This window comes from Zootermopsis nevadensis, unplaced genomic scaffold, assembly GCF_977971745.1.
Source record: "Zootermopsis nevadensis isolate Lab colony 2312 unplaced genomic scaffold, Znev_1.0 Znev_ptg000027l, whole genome shotgun sequence".
In the NCBI taxonomy this organism is placed as follows: domain Eukaryota; kingdom Metazoa; phylum Arthropoda; class Insecta; order Blattodea; family Termopsidae; genus Zootermopsis; species Zootermopsis nevadensis.
Genome location: NW_028259159.1, coordinates 3,756,406 through 3,771,082, shown reverse-complemented (window position 1 = coordinate 3,771,082; position 14,677 = coordinate 3,756,406).

The window sequence follows — 14,677 nt, the reverse complement described above, 5'->3', positions numbered from 1 at the left end:
AAACCAGTGAAATACGTTGGTGGCCTACAGGCAGGGGTGCACATGATGTTATGTTGCAATAGCGAGTGAAGTAACTTGGCGTCAGACGGCCTGGCACGCACTCTAAAGAGCTCAGGTACAAACGTTACGTGCAACCATCCTTATTGTTGTTTATCGCGGTTTTACTTAGTCTCTTCGCCAGAATAGGATTATTTGAAGCCGATTCCCATTTCATACCTTTTATGGGTAGTCGAACTTGTTGATAACTTACTCCTAGCTCTTTAAAAATATTCACTATAGAAATAGTCTGTCTGAAATTATAAATAAAGCACGCCTATTATGTTTTTTTACATCTGCGCTTAAGATTTCATTGAATTCACTGGCCTATAGGTAAAAACTACGACGACGCCTATGAAAATAAAGGGGAAGGGGCCGTATGATAGAGTAATGAACTAACAAACAAATTAGTTAAGATGATTTGAGGTTTTCACGGCGGTGATTACGAAGTTGGCTGTCTTCTGGGTGTAGCCCCATGCAGTCTGGTAGAAGTTTACCAATGTTTCAGGTGCCCTTGCTGCCTCCATCATCAGGGCGCTTCATCGCCAGACTTCTTGGTGCTACAACCTAGAAGTCGGCCATCTTCAAATTAGTCAAGGGTCCAAGGGACGGCAGGTACGACTGAAGATAAGTGCAGGAGTAGAAGAAGTAATGTTGGGTGTGTGGGGTGTTGCCATGGAGAGGAGAGGTTCAGTGAAAGCATTGAGGGGGTGGAAAATGAAATAATATGAGGAGGGTAAGGAAGTGGCGAAGAAGGGTAAGAGAAGGGTCGAGGGTGTAGGAGTGGGAATGAAATAGGGATGAGAAATTGTTTATTGGTTTATTTCTAGGACTAACTGACAGGATGAATATGAAAGATGAATATTGGAAACTCTGATCTTAAATGTTTATGTGGCGATATTCGGTTTGTATAGGCTATTTCCGTGCTAAATGCACATTTTCGAAAGACATGGCGAGGTTAAACGTTAAAAGGCAGAACGTTACGCATCAAAGGTATTCCACACATTAGAATCCATGTTTTAGGTAGTACATGCCGTTTGTAGCACTGATAAGATTAACATTTACTTTCCAGAAATATTTATGTAAAATATCTATAGAAAACGTTAATCTGAAACATTCGTGTATTTAAGAACGAAAAGATGTTTGTTTTTGAAGATATAGTTCCTTTAGAGAGAACTGGGTCACCCTCAGACAGCAGGAAACAGGCAGAGGAAGGTCAGATATTTTTCAGTATATTTGGAACATAGGAAGTTGCTCATCTATGACATTTTTGAATGAAGTCTTTAATTTAAATACTAGGGGAGTGCTGTGTTTTGTGGGTATACCTACACTTATTTTTGGTTATGACTAAAAAATAGGTGGCTGATATTAGTGGGTATTTTGTGAGATATTTGAAGTTTTAAATTCGTTCCTATCTGACCGTGTTCAAGGTATGAGATACATGCCATACATAACACTAAAAAATTGAAGCTATTTTTGGAATGTATTTAGAAGCACCTGTTATATTGAAATTTGTTAACATCGGATAAATAGTACGAATAAAATAAATTAATCCCCACATCGTTCGGCGGACATGCGTTGGATGTGTGTAAATGTAAATACATTTTTCGTCGTCATGTGCATTTACTCACGGATTTACCGCATGTAAATGGATCGAAGTGGATTAATTACGTGAATGAACGTTTTGCAGATCCGTGTTTGTTTTATTCGCCAGTTTGAGAGCACATTGTTTTCATTTCTTACTCTAAGCTATGCTTTCAGCTCAGCTGTAATGACTTTGCCTTGTGTCTGAGGGTTCGAATCTTGGCCAAGGAACCAATCACCCTTAAAAAGTATATTTTTGTTGTTGGTTTCCTCAGTCCCTCCGGAAGGAAGTCATATTAGTGATATTATTTTTAAAAAGTGCCATGACCGCCTCCATTTAAAACCGTGTGCACTTACAAATTTAGTAATCCGATGTCACAAACAGCCCTGACAAGTGTTAATGTGCACCCCTGGATTATCTGCGACTGTGTTACCGAGAAGTTGTCAGCAGTATTCAATTAAAGATGGGTGCTGGAATTATTGATTATATATACGAAGCCGCGTATTCCAAATGTCAGAGGCTTGATGTAGCTTGACTACAGCAGGTGGACGTCAACCGAAACACTTGTTCTAGCTTTTGTGGACATACAGGAATATCCAAATGCACTGTGGGATTTACAGTCTTCTGGAACTGTAGTTGTTCATCTGGTCAAAATGTCCCTGGTCATGTGGAATCTGAGGGTTCATTAGCGCGCTCAACTTTACTCTGTCATGACTTACTTCAATGCAGTCCACAAATTCACTTTCCATTTCTCCAAGATATATTTTATTCATATATCTCACTTCTACGCCCTCTTGCTTTAAGAAATCTGTTTACCCCAGCTTTTAGACGAAAGTTGTGTAAATTGAGTACTTGTAATATGCCACATGCATGCTGCATTTCCATCCCATTTAATCTGCCTTGATTAAATCACCTTAACAGTATTCGGTGGTAAATACAAAGCATGAAAGTACTCGTTAAGCAATTAAGAACTGTTGTGAAGGCAATTTCAACAACGGGATGTAAACGTACAAAAACTAATGGAATTTTTTTATAAAACGTATCGTTTCGACTGATGTTTGTAGTAGGCAATGAGAATAATTGTCAGCTAGATAATAAAAAATTACAAGCAGCAAGGTAGCTGTAGATAAAGCCTTTTTATTTCAATTCCAGAGATGGAGGACTGATGAAGAATTAAAAGTCGCTTCCTGATAATGTAACGTTGGAAATACAGTAATTAAAATTGACAGTGACGGAATGGAATATAAGGAAAGTCCACAAATAATGCTATTTGCTGGAGTCCTTGCAATGACGATCCGTTTTCAAGATCTGCTGTGCACTCTACTAATTTTCAGTCTCCTAATTACAGAATAAAGTTTCTGCCAGTCAGTTTTAAGAGACGTCTCCTAATGATGCTGTGTAGAGCGAGCTTTAGCTTTGCTAAATTAGAAGGATGCGAGATAGAAGTTACAACTTCTGAACACTACGCAATTTTAAAATTTTGCGTTTAAAGAGGATTTCTTATATTAAATATTGTCTAGATACCTGGATAATTAAATGTAAGCTAAACTTAAGTTACGTAATGAAGCGTGTTGCAGGCCCACTTAAAGAGTAACTACGTGGATCAGAGTGCTTTAAAAAAACTGATAGTCGCTCAGTTTATTAATAATTAATGCGTTTTATTGAAGCCAAAGGTTCATTACTTTATACCAAAGAGGACACCACTGGACCCTATTCTGAGCCACTTGAATCCAGTCAGTTCTCTCATATACCATTTCTTGTAGCTGGACTATATTACCATTCTTCCTGCAGTTAAATAGTTTTGGATCCGAATTTTTGAATGGGGACCATAATTGCAACTTAACAATGCGACTGTTTTTGAAACGAAAATTATTAACTCCATTCGATTGATTTTTATTTGTTAAAACAAGCAAAAGAACGCGGATCAAGCTGACGTCCTTTCAAATTAAGGCGATACAAGCTCATAGGTCAATTGCTTGTTTGGTTCCCTGCTTGCAGCATTGGAAAGCTAATGCACTGGCTTAGTTTGTTCATGTTTTGAGAAAAAAAGTAGTTGAAATGTATTTGCTTTTGACGATGTTACTGCTATTTTTAAACATGCTAGACAAATGAAAGTCGAAAGTTTGAAATTTAAAGTTGGCCTATCTGTTAATACTTGCATTTATTTTACAACTAATGAATTACATGAAGTGTGTAGCGAGAACAGTTAGGTTAGCAGTCAACTACAGAGATTAGTTGATTAATATAGCGGTAATGCTTTAGACCTGTAGGTTTATTCAGTAGATACCAGGTTTCCGGCCATTCTGACAGGATTCTCGTGATTTTTATTAGTATCTGCTTTCCATTGTCGGGTATTAACTTTAAGTAGTTCACAGCCATTCTGAGGCTATGTAATAACTGCAGTGGAAGACGTGGAGACGCAAACGTGATTGCAGAATTAGTTACTGAAACGCTGTTATACAATTTTCCCCCAGAATTGATCCTGTCAGAAGCGTTGCGCTTAGTCTACAGTATTTTGTCTATGGAATTGAGGTGTGTGTGTGTGTGTGGGGGGGGGGGGTAGTTGGGTAAAGTCGGTTTGGGACACTTTTTTAGTGTTGGGTCCCAATTGGTAGGAAAAGAGGGCGCCAGGAATTGGACGTTCTCACCTATTAGGTTGCATTGACACATAAAGTGTACAGTTTAATTTAATTTTACTTTCTCCGTTCACCATCCATTCTGCTCCAGCATCCCCCAACAACGTCTGTAAAAAGGAACTGAAATAAATGTGTTAAAAGTAATATAATTATACGACAACACAGTAACAGAAATATGTGAGTGCGAAAGAATAGGAAGGGGCACTAATATATATATATATAAATTGCCCTCAGACTGTTCCAATCAATCTAGCACAGGGTACTGATTGAAACTTAATGAAATTAACAGGTGCATTTGAATTATTTGCTGCTCTATCAGAATGAAAATATATATGGAACATGTCAGTACAGGTAATTTGTCAGATGAATACGAATCCCAACCTTCGTAAAAGAAATTTCGCTTTGCCTGACATCACAGTGAATTTTTGACAAATGCAGCGCGTAGTCTAGAAATATAATTAAGTGAATGAGATGAACGGAAAATGAGAAAGGAAGGATGTAGCAAGTATTCTGGATTTTTAATAGGTTCTAAATCTGCAGTGTTATATTGATTATTGTTTTTATTATGGACTAAATTTATCGGTCTGTATATTAAGCTGGTTGACTTAATGATTGGGATTAATCCTTCTGTAGGATCCAACAGAGTAGGCTTTCACCATCTGAAGACTGGGGAAGAGGTAGAGCTTGAAACGTTATGGCTTCATTTTAATATAGAGAAGGATTTAGTCCAGGAGGTGGTGTTCTGTGGTTTTAATTTTCTTTGTAGCTTCATATTATTGAAACACATAAAAACTGATTAACGATTTTAACGTTGTATTATATGGTTGACGACATCTACAGAGAACAAGAAGTTGAATCTGTGACACATCCGGTCGTTCCCAGAGCATTAACTCCATTCATTCCTCACCGAAGATGTGCGTCTGAATCTGTGAAAGGATCACGTCGAAATCCAAGTGACTGCCGTCTTCATTTCCCTCCGTCTTCGTAAAGTGTTTGGTTTGTCTCTGTTGCACGATATGAATACAACATACCCAGTCTGACGAACTGAATCGTTGAATGTTTAATGATACTTTGCAGAATTTCTAACGTCACTTGTTCATTGATTTACGCTTACAAAGACAGACTGCTTGGAGATCTGAGACTGTATACATCAGTGACAATTTATTATGTGCATGTTTAATGCCCCATTACAACTACAGTGTATTACGTCGGCATAAAGTTTTTTCCCCTGAGAATATGATCTTTTAATGTGGATAAACAATTTAGTAAGATCGAGTTATTTTTACCAACTCTGTGCTTAATCAAGTCTGGGGGTTTCTGACGATAGCGTAGCATACTGTGCAAAATTATTTTGTCAGGTGAGGGGGGGGAAGGTGGCAGCTACATAATCTGTTGGGCTTTTGATCGTGCCCAATTGCTGGCGGCGTTGAACATTCTATATCTGTTCCCCCAGATTTAATTTCGGTACTTTGTGGCTAGTTTAATGAGCACTATGTTCCTTATAGTGGGACACCAGCTTCATTTCATATGTTGTCGTCAGACAAGTATTTCACAGCAACACAATAATTCGGGCATTTTAATTTTGTCACTAGTTTGTACATTATCTTTATAAGTTTAGATATCATGGGATGCTGCACATGTATCGAACAGTTTCAAATTGCCCTTTGTCTGTTAACGTATTGCCACTGTTTAGTTTAGAGATCCATCATATTCTGACTCAACAGGCAAGTACTATTTACCTAACCTTAATTCTTCATCTACATGTTTTAATATTTATCCATTTGGTGTAATTAATTAATTTAAATAACAATTGGTACTATTTAATACTTGATAATTAAATTCCTCCCACTTTTCACTGCCAATAATTTTGAATATGTTTTGATATACGTGGGACCAACAAGGCTCCGTGTTGTGTTAATTGGTACAATTTGAAGCAAGTTTGTCCAAAGTTCGTTTAAAGCTCGGTATTATAATTATAGCATATGCAGGTGGACATAAAACATTTTCCAACCTTCATCACTAGACCAAATACAAAGACGTAGTATAATTTAGAATTATCTTGGACGTGACATTCATTTGTCAGTTCAAAGTGCAGACGTGTATTGTATTTTCATGTGCGCATTGACTGTTATGAACCTAACCTATTTCAGACTGGCCTTTGGATTGCGGCAGTGAGAAACATATAAGTTACTACTGCAGTTATTTCATGTTTGCAGACGGTTGTTTTCAGCAGTTTGCAATAGCGAGGATTATGCTGCATAGTTAAAACAAGCTGCTCAACTTTTAATGTTATGGTCAACGACTTTCAACTTTTCTATTACCCCCCTACCAAATACAGTCCTGCATGTCCCCACAATTGTTGTCAATGAAATGCTACCTTGTTTCCGCTAGCTTACCGCAGTTTCTGGTTTCGTAATGCGACCTCTACGCCTGTGTAAATGAGATCATATGCAGTCAAGCTTATTGTTCGATAGGAATGCTTTGTTAAGTAGGTAATGCGATAAAACACAGCGACTTTACAGAGTGGCTATGTTCAGAAGACCGCTTCACCTTTATGAGATGGGTTCAGAATCTGTCTTGTTTAAATTTAATTTCAGAAAGCGCTTTTCGAGTTCGGGATGTAGCAAACCCGTTAGTTTTAATTATATACATACTATATTTTAGTACATTTGTAAAAGGTTTGAGATCAAAAGGAATCTATAGACTAATCACCGGAAAAGAATGGGAGCCTATTGACTGCTGAGGTAAATTGGAAGATGTGAATCTTTATCGTTTCTGTGTCTTTGTTGTTTAGCACGCGCATTATTTGAAGATTAAAGATGTTTCATTAGATTCCAATTCATACTAATTATCCCGAATCTTCTTAATTAATTACCGATATTATTAAGAGAACTTGAAAGGGAAAAGTATAATTAAAATAGTTCTTAAAGAAATAGGACTATTGGCTGAGGATGGGATCCAGCAACGGAATCTTATGGACACGATGTTGAATCTCCGGGTTCCATAAAAGGCGGGAATTTAGTTACCAACTGAGAAACTATCAACTTCTCAATAATGACTGTGTTATGTGGAGTTTATGTTGTAAAACCTATTTCTTATTGTGACGTGATTGAATTGTGGGTTATGCAAGGACGTGTCTTTATGAAGTTTAGTTGCTTGTCACTAACTTATATGAGTTGAAACTCATGAGTTTGGCGTATTCCAAACACACATTAAAAATTGTTCAGTGAGACACATATGAATTTATCTCATTACTGAATTAACTAACACCTGTTGTAAAATTGGAACCTACACAGTGAATACTGCAGTACAACTGCATTTCAATGATTATCCTTAAGTAAAGATGAATGTTTAAGGATAATAGCTAAAGGCCATTTGTGGGAGTTTGGATCCATGGTTGCTAGATATACGAGTATAATTTTCTCTCTCTCTGTCTCCTGTTCCCTGTTCCTGAGGTGGATGTTAGAAAGGGGTAGCTCAGCTTTCACACCGGAATTCCGTGTCTCCTGCAGTTCACCGGAAAATCATTACCTTTACCTTTAACCCATCTCCTCTCCGGTGTCACTTGGCTAGAGTTGACAATAGAATTTCAAAGTGTCTTCCTCACTTTGCTACACAACAACTCTGATCCTACAAGGACAGGTTACAATTCCCTCAATGATCTTCATCCCACCATTAACAAAGTTCTTACATGAATTTAACTCAAATACCCAGTCACGTTATGGACCATTGAAAATTGGCCTTGCTTTAAAATTGATATTGTGTCATGTACTGGGCGTGTTTCTGCCATTATCTGTGTATTACGTATATTATGTGTTGTTGGCCCACGGTATGAAGATGGAGACAGGATGTTCATCCGAAAACTAGGTCTCTATCAAAAATTCTGTGTGGTATTTCAACTAGAAAGCTAGCACAAAAATTTCTTTACTTGTCGATCTGCTTTGCAAGAGCTGTCCGCCACCACACAAATTTTGAATTATCTTCTCCGTTCGAGTTATCTGTCTTTGCCACTGAAGATTACTTTATCCTAACACAAGGTTACCTCTATAAATCATGAAGGTAATTACTATTCATTGTACAAAACTGTGCACATTATACCAGACGCACTGGGAATTACAATGCCAACCATCATGTCGAGACACCAAAACTTCACAGTCTGAAATTTGCACAGAAAAATGTGCTACCTTCCACACACGAGTGTGCTTATTCTGTACATCTAATATTGAACACATATTTCGTCTTAACGTATTTTAAATTTTAACCCAAACATTATTTAACATTCTTCCTCTATTAAAATAACAACATTTTTCGCACAGTACAGCAGAAGCGAGTGGAATTTTATGCACTCTCTATATGCTGATTAAAACTAATTTTAACTCAACTCTTTATTCATATAATAGCGAAGGTTGTGATGAAAAGCCGTGGCTCGACGATGGACAAATTAAGCCCGAAACATATCGTCTAGATAACAAATAAACGTAAAGGCTGGAGATAAAAGAGTGTATGAGTTTATTTATTTATTTTTAGTTGCATCCACAAGTTGCCACTCGAGTATAACCTCAAAACTTGTAGTTGCTATATGTTATTCTTGGAGGTAAAGGGAAAAACAGACAGCTGTAAATTGGTTCATCTGCCGTGCTGTATCTCACTTCACTCCACACTGAGGTGAATTGTATAATATTAACAAGGACTTTGCAGAAAATTATTACTGTAATGCATAAACACTGTCTCCGAGGACAAATTAATTATCCATTTGGGAGGATCTCGTCGGTGTGTTAACAGATCTAATTAACTATGTACATCCATTTATGTGGAACAATTCCAGAGAACAATTAAGAGTTACTACTAAATAAATGGTAAATGGGGCATGCTTTATGTTTCTTTTCCATCTCCCGAGTGGCCTTTTGAATATAACAGAGTTAATTCCCCCTATAATCCTAATACGGTTTCTTTCCTTTCCAGCTCCCTGTCCTTTCATTACGACATTCTTGAAATTAGAAATTTTTTATTGACCTCGGCTTACTATAAGTCACTGCTTCCAGTCTGCTCGCTTTCGTCCCACGTGAGCCTGTTTTATGTTTGATTAATCCTTTCCATGCATTTTTATTTTAATATGTTCATTATGTTAGTATTTGCTAAAGCATTTTTTGTGTAGTCGTTTATTATTTTAATTTTTCCTTCTTCATGGTCACGAAGAACTTCCTACTGTTCAAACACCATTAATATATTTAGCTGGTTGAAGAATTAACAGAAGATAATTCTTTAATCATTTTGTCTAACACCAAATAGACTCAGTCCAGAACAGACAAGATTTTAAGTGAAGTATCACGTGCGTGGCATGGGATGGATTCTTCTATAAAATCGTATTACGTCATGTTAGCATCACTGTAAACACAGAGTAATAATGTGAACGACGTTATTGGTCTCTAGTTTATTTCTACGTCTAAACAGATTCCATTTATAATGCTCTTACGTCGTATAAGAGTCTTTCAGCAGTTGGACAGCCCTCTAAAAAACATTGCATCGGGAATATCATCCGATTTTACGCAGTAACTCAAAGGAGACTTATCTCCGAAGTTCTGTTCTCATACTTACCGAATATTAGAGTAAAAGTGACTTGTATTCCTTTCTGTAGAATCAAACAGGGACCACAGAGAGGCGATTAAAATTTCATTGGTGGACTGTGGTCTTTTGGGAAATTATTTAACAATTAAGCTTAATTAAGCACCAACATTTTAATTTATAAAATGATAAAGGGACTGTAAAATATTGTTACCCTTCGCCAGTATACATTTTATCACTAAATAATTAAACTTCAATACAAAAGCTTTTACCCTACATTGGAAAGTGATAACTGTGCTTCCTATAGTTTAAAGTTTTAATAAGATTTTCACTGTAAAAATACTTATGAAACAATCTGATATATCGTAAACTTGAATTCTGTAAGGGTTGTCAATAACTCTATAGGTATGTGACAATGATTCTTTCACTACGTGAACAATATGTTCAACATTTGATGTACAAGACGTTTCGGGAATTGGCACTACTCCTGTCTTCAGGTGATTGTCATTATACTCTTGTAGACAGATTTTTAATAGCATTTTCGTTTTTGTTATTAATGCTCGAACCTGGAACATTTGATACAAGGTCGCTACGCTGATGAGCAGACTACTGGGGTGGCATATGTAAGGGCAGCATGTACTGATTGCTTAGGCATTTCCTCCACACCACATCTAATGGTTGTGTCGTCATAAGGAGAAGATCTCGCATCAGGTGTTGGCGCGTCTTCTACATAAAATGCAGCGTTAAACAACTCTGTGTTAAGGTCGGAGGGGCTTTATATTGTTAGTGTTATCCCTCATACCAGTTTGTAAACTTATCGCAGTGCGAGTTATGTCTGTCTTCTTCCCTGAATGTGTTCCTTTCTTGTAGAAGACAGCAGAGTCATATGTTGTATGGGATATATGCATGCAGTCCGTTATGAATTGTAAGTCCATAAACAAGCCCCTAGCGACCTCCGCCTATCTCATGTAAGCCTCTAACATAAACCTCTTATATTATTACATAAGATTCTGTGGGCTGTGCAGTACAGGTGCAACATCCTTTGTGCTGATTGCACCATCACACAGGAATTTTTAAAGTACGCTGCTCACGTAAGGATTTTTACTTGTACAGGTTCGAATCTCGTTTGGGGCAGTGGCTATCCCCACAGAGGTTTTCGTCATTTTATTGTGTGGTTTCTCAGTGATGCTTTTTCATATGGGGTGGGTACACAGCTTTGAATAGTAAAGTTATTTGTGAGTGATGGGCTGAATACTGTAGGGAAGGTCCCATGGGCTGTTTCAAAATAGCCCAGAAATCTTCCGGAGGGACTGACGAAAACCACAAAATGAGTGTGGTTCGTAAGTTATTTGCCGAAGCTGTATTAACAGTATGTAATTTATCACTGAGTGAGGAAATTACTTCTATTGTTTCTTATGTTTTATAAACATTCGACCAAAAGATACTAATCTGTTCAGTCAGAGTGTGTACGAGTAAGCGGCTACTAGCACAGTGCTCTCTGGATAAGAATTAAGATCTTGCGGTTTGTGGATGGGGAATAAGAACAATAAGAAAGACGGGCCCGTCTTTCTTATTTAAGCGACAAGATGACGTAGAGAGGCACATTTTTTAGACTTCCTATTGAACCATTTCAATTTGGCTTTCCTTGCTGCTACCAACTTCATAGAGAACCACTGAGATGAAAGCATAATTTAGAATTAAGTTGGGGGAAAAAGTTTAAAGACTTAAACGTACTCACCCTTCATTTCGACCATATCCGTTCTTACTTACCCCAAGCCACAGCTAATCTTTTTATAAGGGAAGGGAATCATTTTTCATGAAATGGAATTCTAAGCAGTGTAATTGCTGGCGATAGGCTGGCGTTCTGTGTAATGCTAGCGGGGGAGATTTGTTGAATTATATGAACGACACAGCACGCTTACTTCCAAAGAGTGACACTAAATTATACAAGGCAAAGTGAAAATCTACCACAGTTATGTTTTAACAGTTATATAATTGCCTTTAGAGAAACGTGGTACTATTAAAATATGCGAAGTTTGTGATGCATAATTAAAATATCATAGGAATTACAGAGTGGTTCCAGTCAGTAGAGGTTGCAGTAATGGAACGTGGATTACTGATAGGCACTAAAAGATGAAAAGAATCAGAAATCTGAAAAATAAACAAAATGAACACAAAAGCAAAGATTTTAAAGCAAATAGAATGAAAGAGCAAATGACTACGCAATAAGAGAAATGAAAGGCAAGGGCATATGTGATAAACAAGGAGGGGAAGTTACAAGAAAGAAAATAATGGCGACGACTCTGATCAAGAACATTTGCGAAGAAGTGACTAGAAGGGAGAATAAAAGGAACATTGCAAGCAAATGAATAAACACTAAGTAAAAAATCAGAAGGAACTCACGTAAGACAAGACAGAGAGACACGTATGAGAATAAAGAAATGCAAATTTGCAGACCATCGCCAGTCACAAACTTTATTCTTGGGAGTAGGAATTCTACTGTAGTGTCCAATATGTAGGCGTACTGAATGTATATGCCCATGCGTTCTACATGTTCAGTCTCCACTTGTTGAAAAAGATGCCAGCCTTGATGATATTATGAAAATGCTTGATCTTGAAATTCTTAATCTGTACTATTCGTGAAATGTAGTTAGGGTGGTCGAAGGTAATACATGGGCGGGAAACGTAGCACATATACAAAATTGAATATAATAAATACAAAATTCTGTCTGGAAAACCTAAAAGGAAGAGGAGTAAATGGGAGAATATTATTAAAATTAATCTTAATGAAGTAGGGTTGGAAGATACGGGCCGGTCCAGGATACGGACTCATGACAAGCTCTTCTGAAGACAGTAATGACATTTTATTTCGTAAAGAGCAAGGATTACCTTGACTATCTGAGCGACTATTAGCTTCTCAAGAAGCTGCTTCATAGCGTGGAGTTGATGTAATAACACCCATAGCCAGCGTTAAACAAGCTCACCTGTAGTCTGAGGGTATGATAAATAATCATTTCAGAATACATGAATCAGGTGATAAAAAGACCGGCACAGACAAGAGTGTGAGCAGCTTTAAAGGATGCGCTCCAGTAGCCAGCTTAAATCCCTCAACTCAACAATATTGTCTCTTTTTTAAAAGAATCCATTCAGTTCTATTTATTTGAGCCTTAACTTTATATCTCCGTCATAACTGTTCCTCGTGCATGAATAAAGTCGACAGCGGTGCTTTTTTCGCGAAAGGGCTTCTTATTCCTTTGTCTTCTCACCCCACAAGAATGTGATAACATTGTGTCTTCCTCCGATTCCAGTTCTTACTCAAAGTGGAACAAAACACTCGAGTGTTGCTAACGGATATTCCTTCGTCTCTTCTGACCATCAAAGTCAAGTCGTGACTTAACTTTTCACATCTTTTGTTCTTTTAAATTTCAGTTTACACATCGCTTAACCTTATTCTTTTGTTCAGAATAGCAGCGTAGTTGGAAACAAGATTACCAAGAAATAGATTCTGTTAAGTTGGCATGCTATATATATGATGAGTGGCTTGAGAGAGAGATTCTATAATCTGGGTTCTGGGTTGATATTCGAGCTGAGCATTGCTCTCCTTTCTGAGAACCCTCGAATACTGAGGTGCCTACTGGCCGACCTACACTCAGATTTGCTCAGTTTCGGCTAGCCTGTTTTCATACATACGCGGTTTTCACAGTTAGGAACACCCCGCCTTTACTGTCTACCTCGACGATTTTCATCCCGACCCATCTAAGTCCGAGAACACCCACCAAAGGACTGCCACCTTCTTTTTTAAATTAGAAATTGTGGAAAAATGATTTTGATTGGCTCTCGAAATTGTTCCTGCGCTTAAGTATCACGATATTGGCACGTGCATTACAGCTCACGTATTCTAGACCTTGACAGTAGATGGGGGTGATGGGTCATCTTGACGCTCCGGCCGCTTTAGTACCGAGAATGATCTACCGACACTTATTGCATTCATTGCATTGTATTTCTTGCTCTCCTATCTATTCCCTGCATTTGTCCCCGCGTCTCATTTTCTTTGACTTTCTTTAAATCCTCCTTGGCCATTTCTTTGTCTTGTCCTGCTTACTTTCTCTCCCCATTTTGTTGGTTTTACCACTTTTAAGGCCAAGTGCTTCTTTTACAACTGACCCCTTATGTTTTCTGCGTCTTCTGCTATAGTACTGATAACTGATGATCGTATTAGAGATTTGTCTATGGGTTTCTGTGCATCTAAAATTCCACAAATTGAAAAGTAAATAGTCAAGTACGAAGACGAGTATTCTCTGAAGCGTTCAGATGCTAAAAGAGAGCATTTTCTGACGAACAGAACACTTTGTTGGACTCAGAAGAAGCTGTTGTTTGATGGTTTATGCTACCTCATAACAGAAGTCTTCTGCGGAGAAATATCACAGAAAATTGGGGAACCGAAGACAGAAGTTTCTTGGCTGAGATAATACCTGTCTTGTCTTTAATCATGTTTCTTTAAAGTTATGAGAGAAGTGCAAAGCTTTCTTGCTGGTAGGGATTTTCGTTTGGTAGGCTCTTACGAAGGATGAAGAGCAGTTGACAAGTTCAGTAAAGATTACACACACACACACACACGTGGCTGGTTATAAAAATTGGTAACTCATAGACATTAGTAATTGTTCTACAGTTTGAAGCATAAATTGCTAGCAGATGTTTCACAGGGCGGGAAGTGACCCTTTATGACTTGAAAAGTATTTGAAACTATGGGGCTAGTAACTTCGACTGAAATGTCGCCAGCAGTCCGAGCACACACATTTTCTGGATGTTGGAGGAAGATTATATAGTTGTGTGGAAATTCTTTAGTTTTAAGATATGA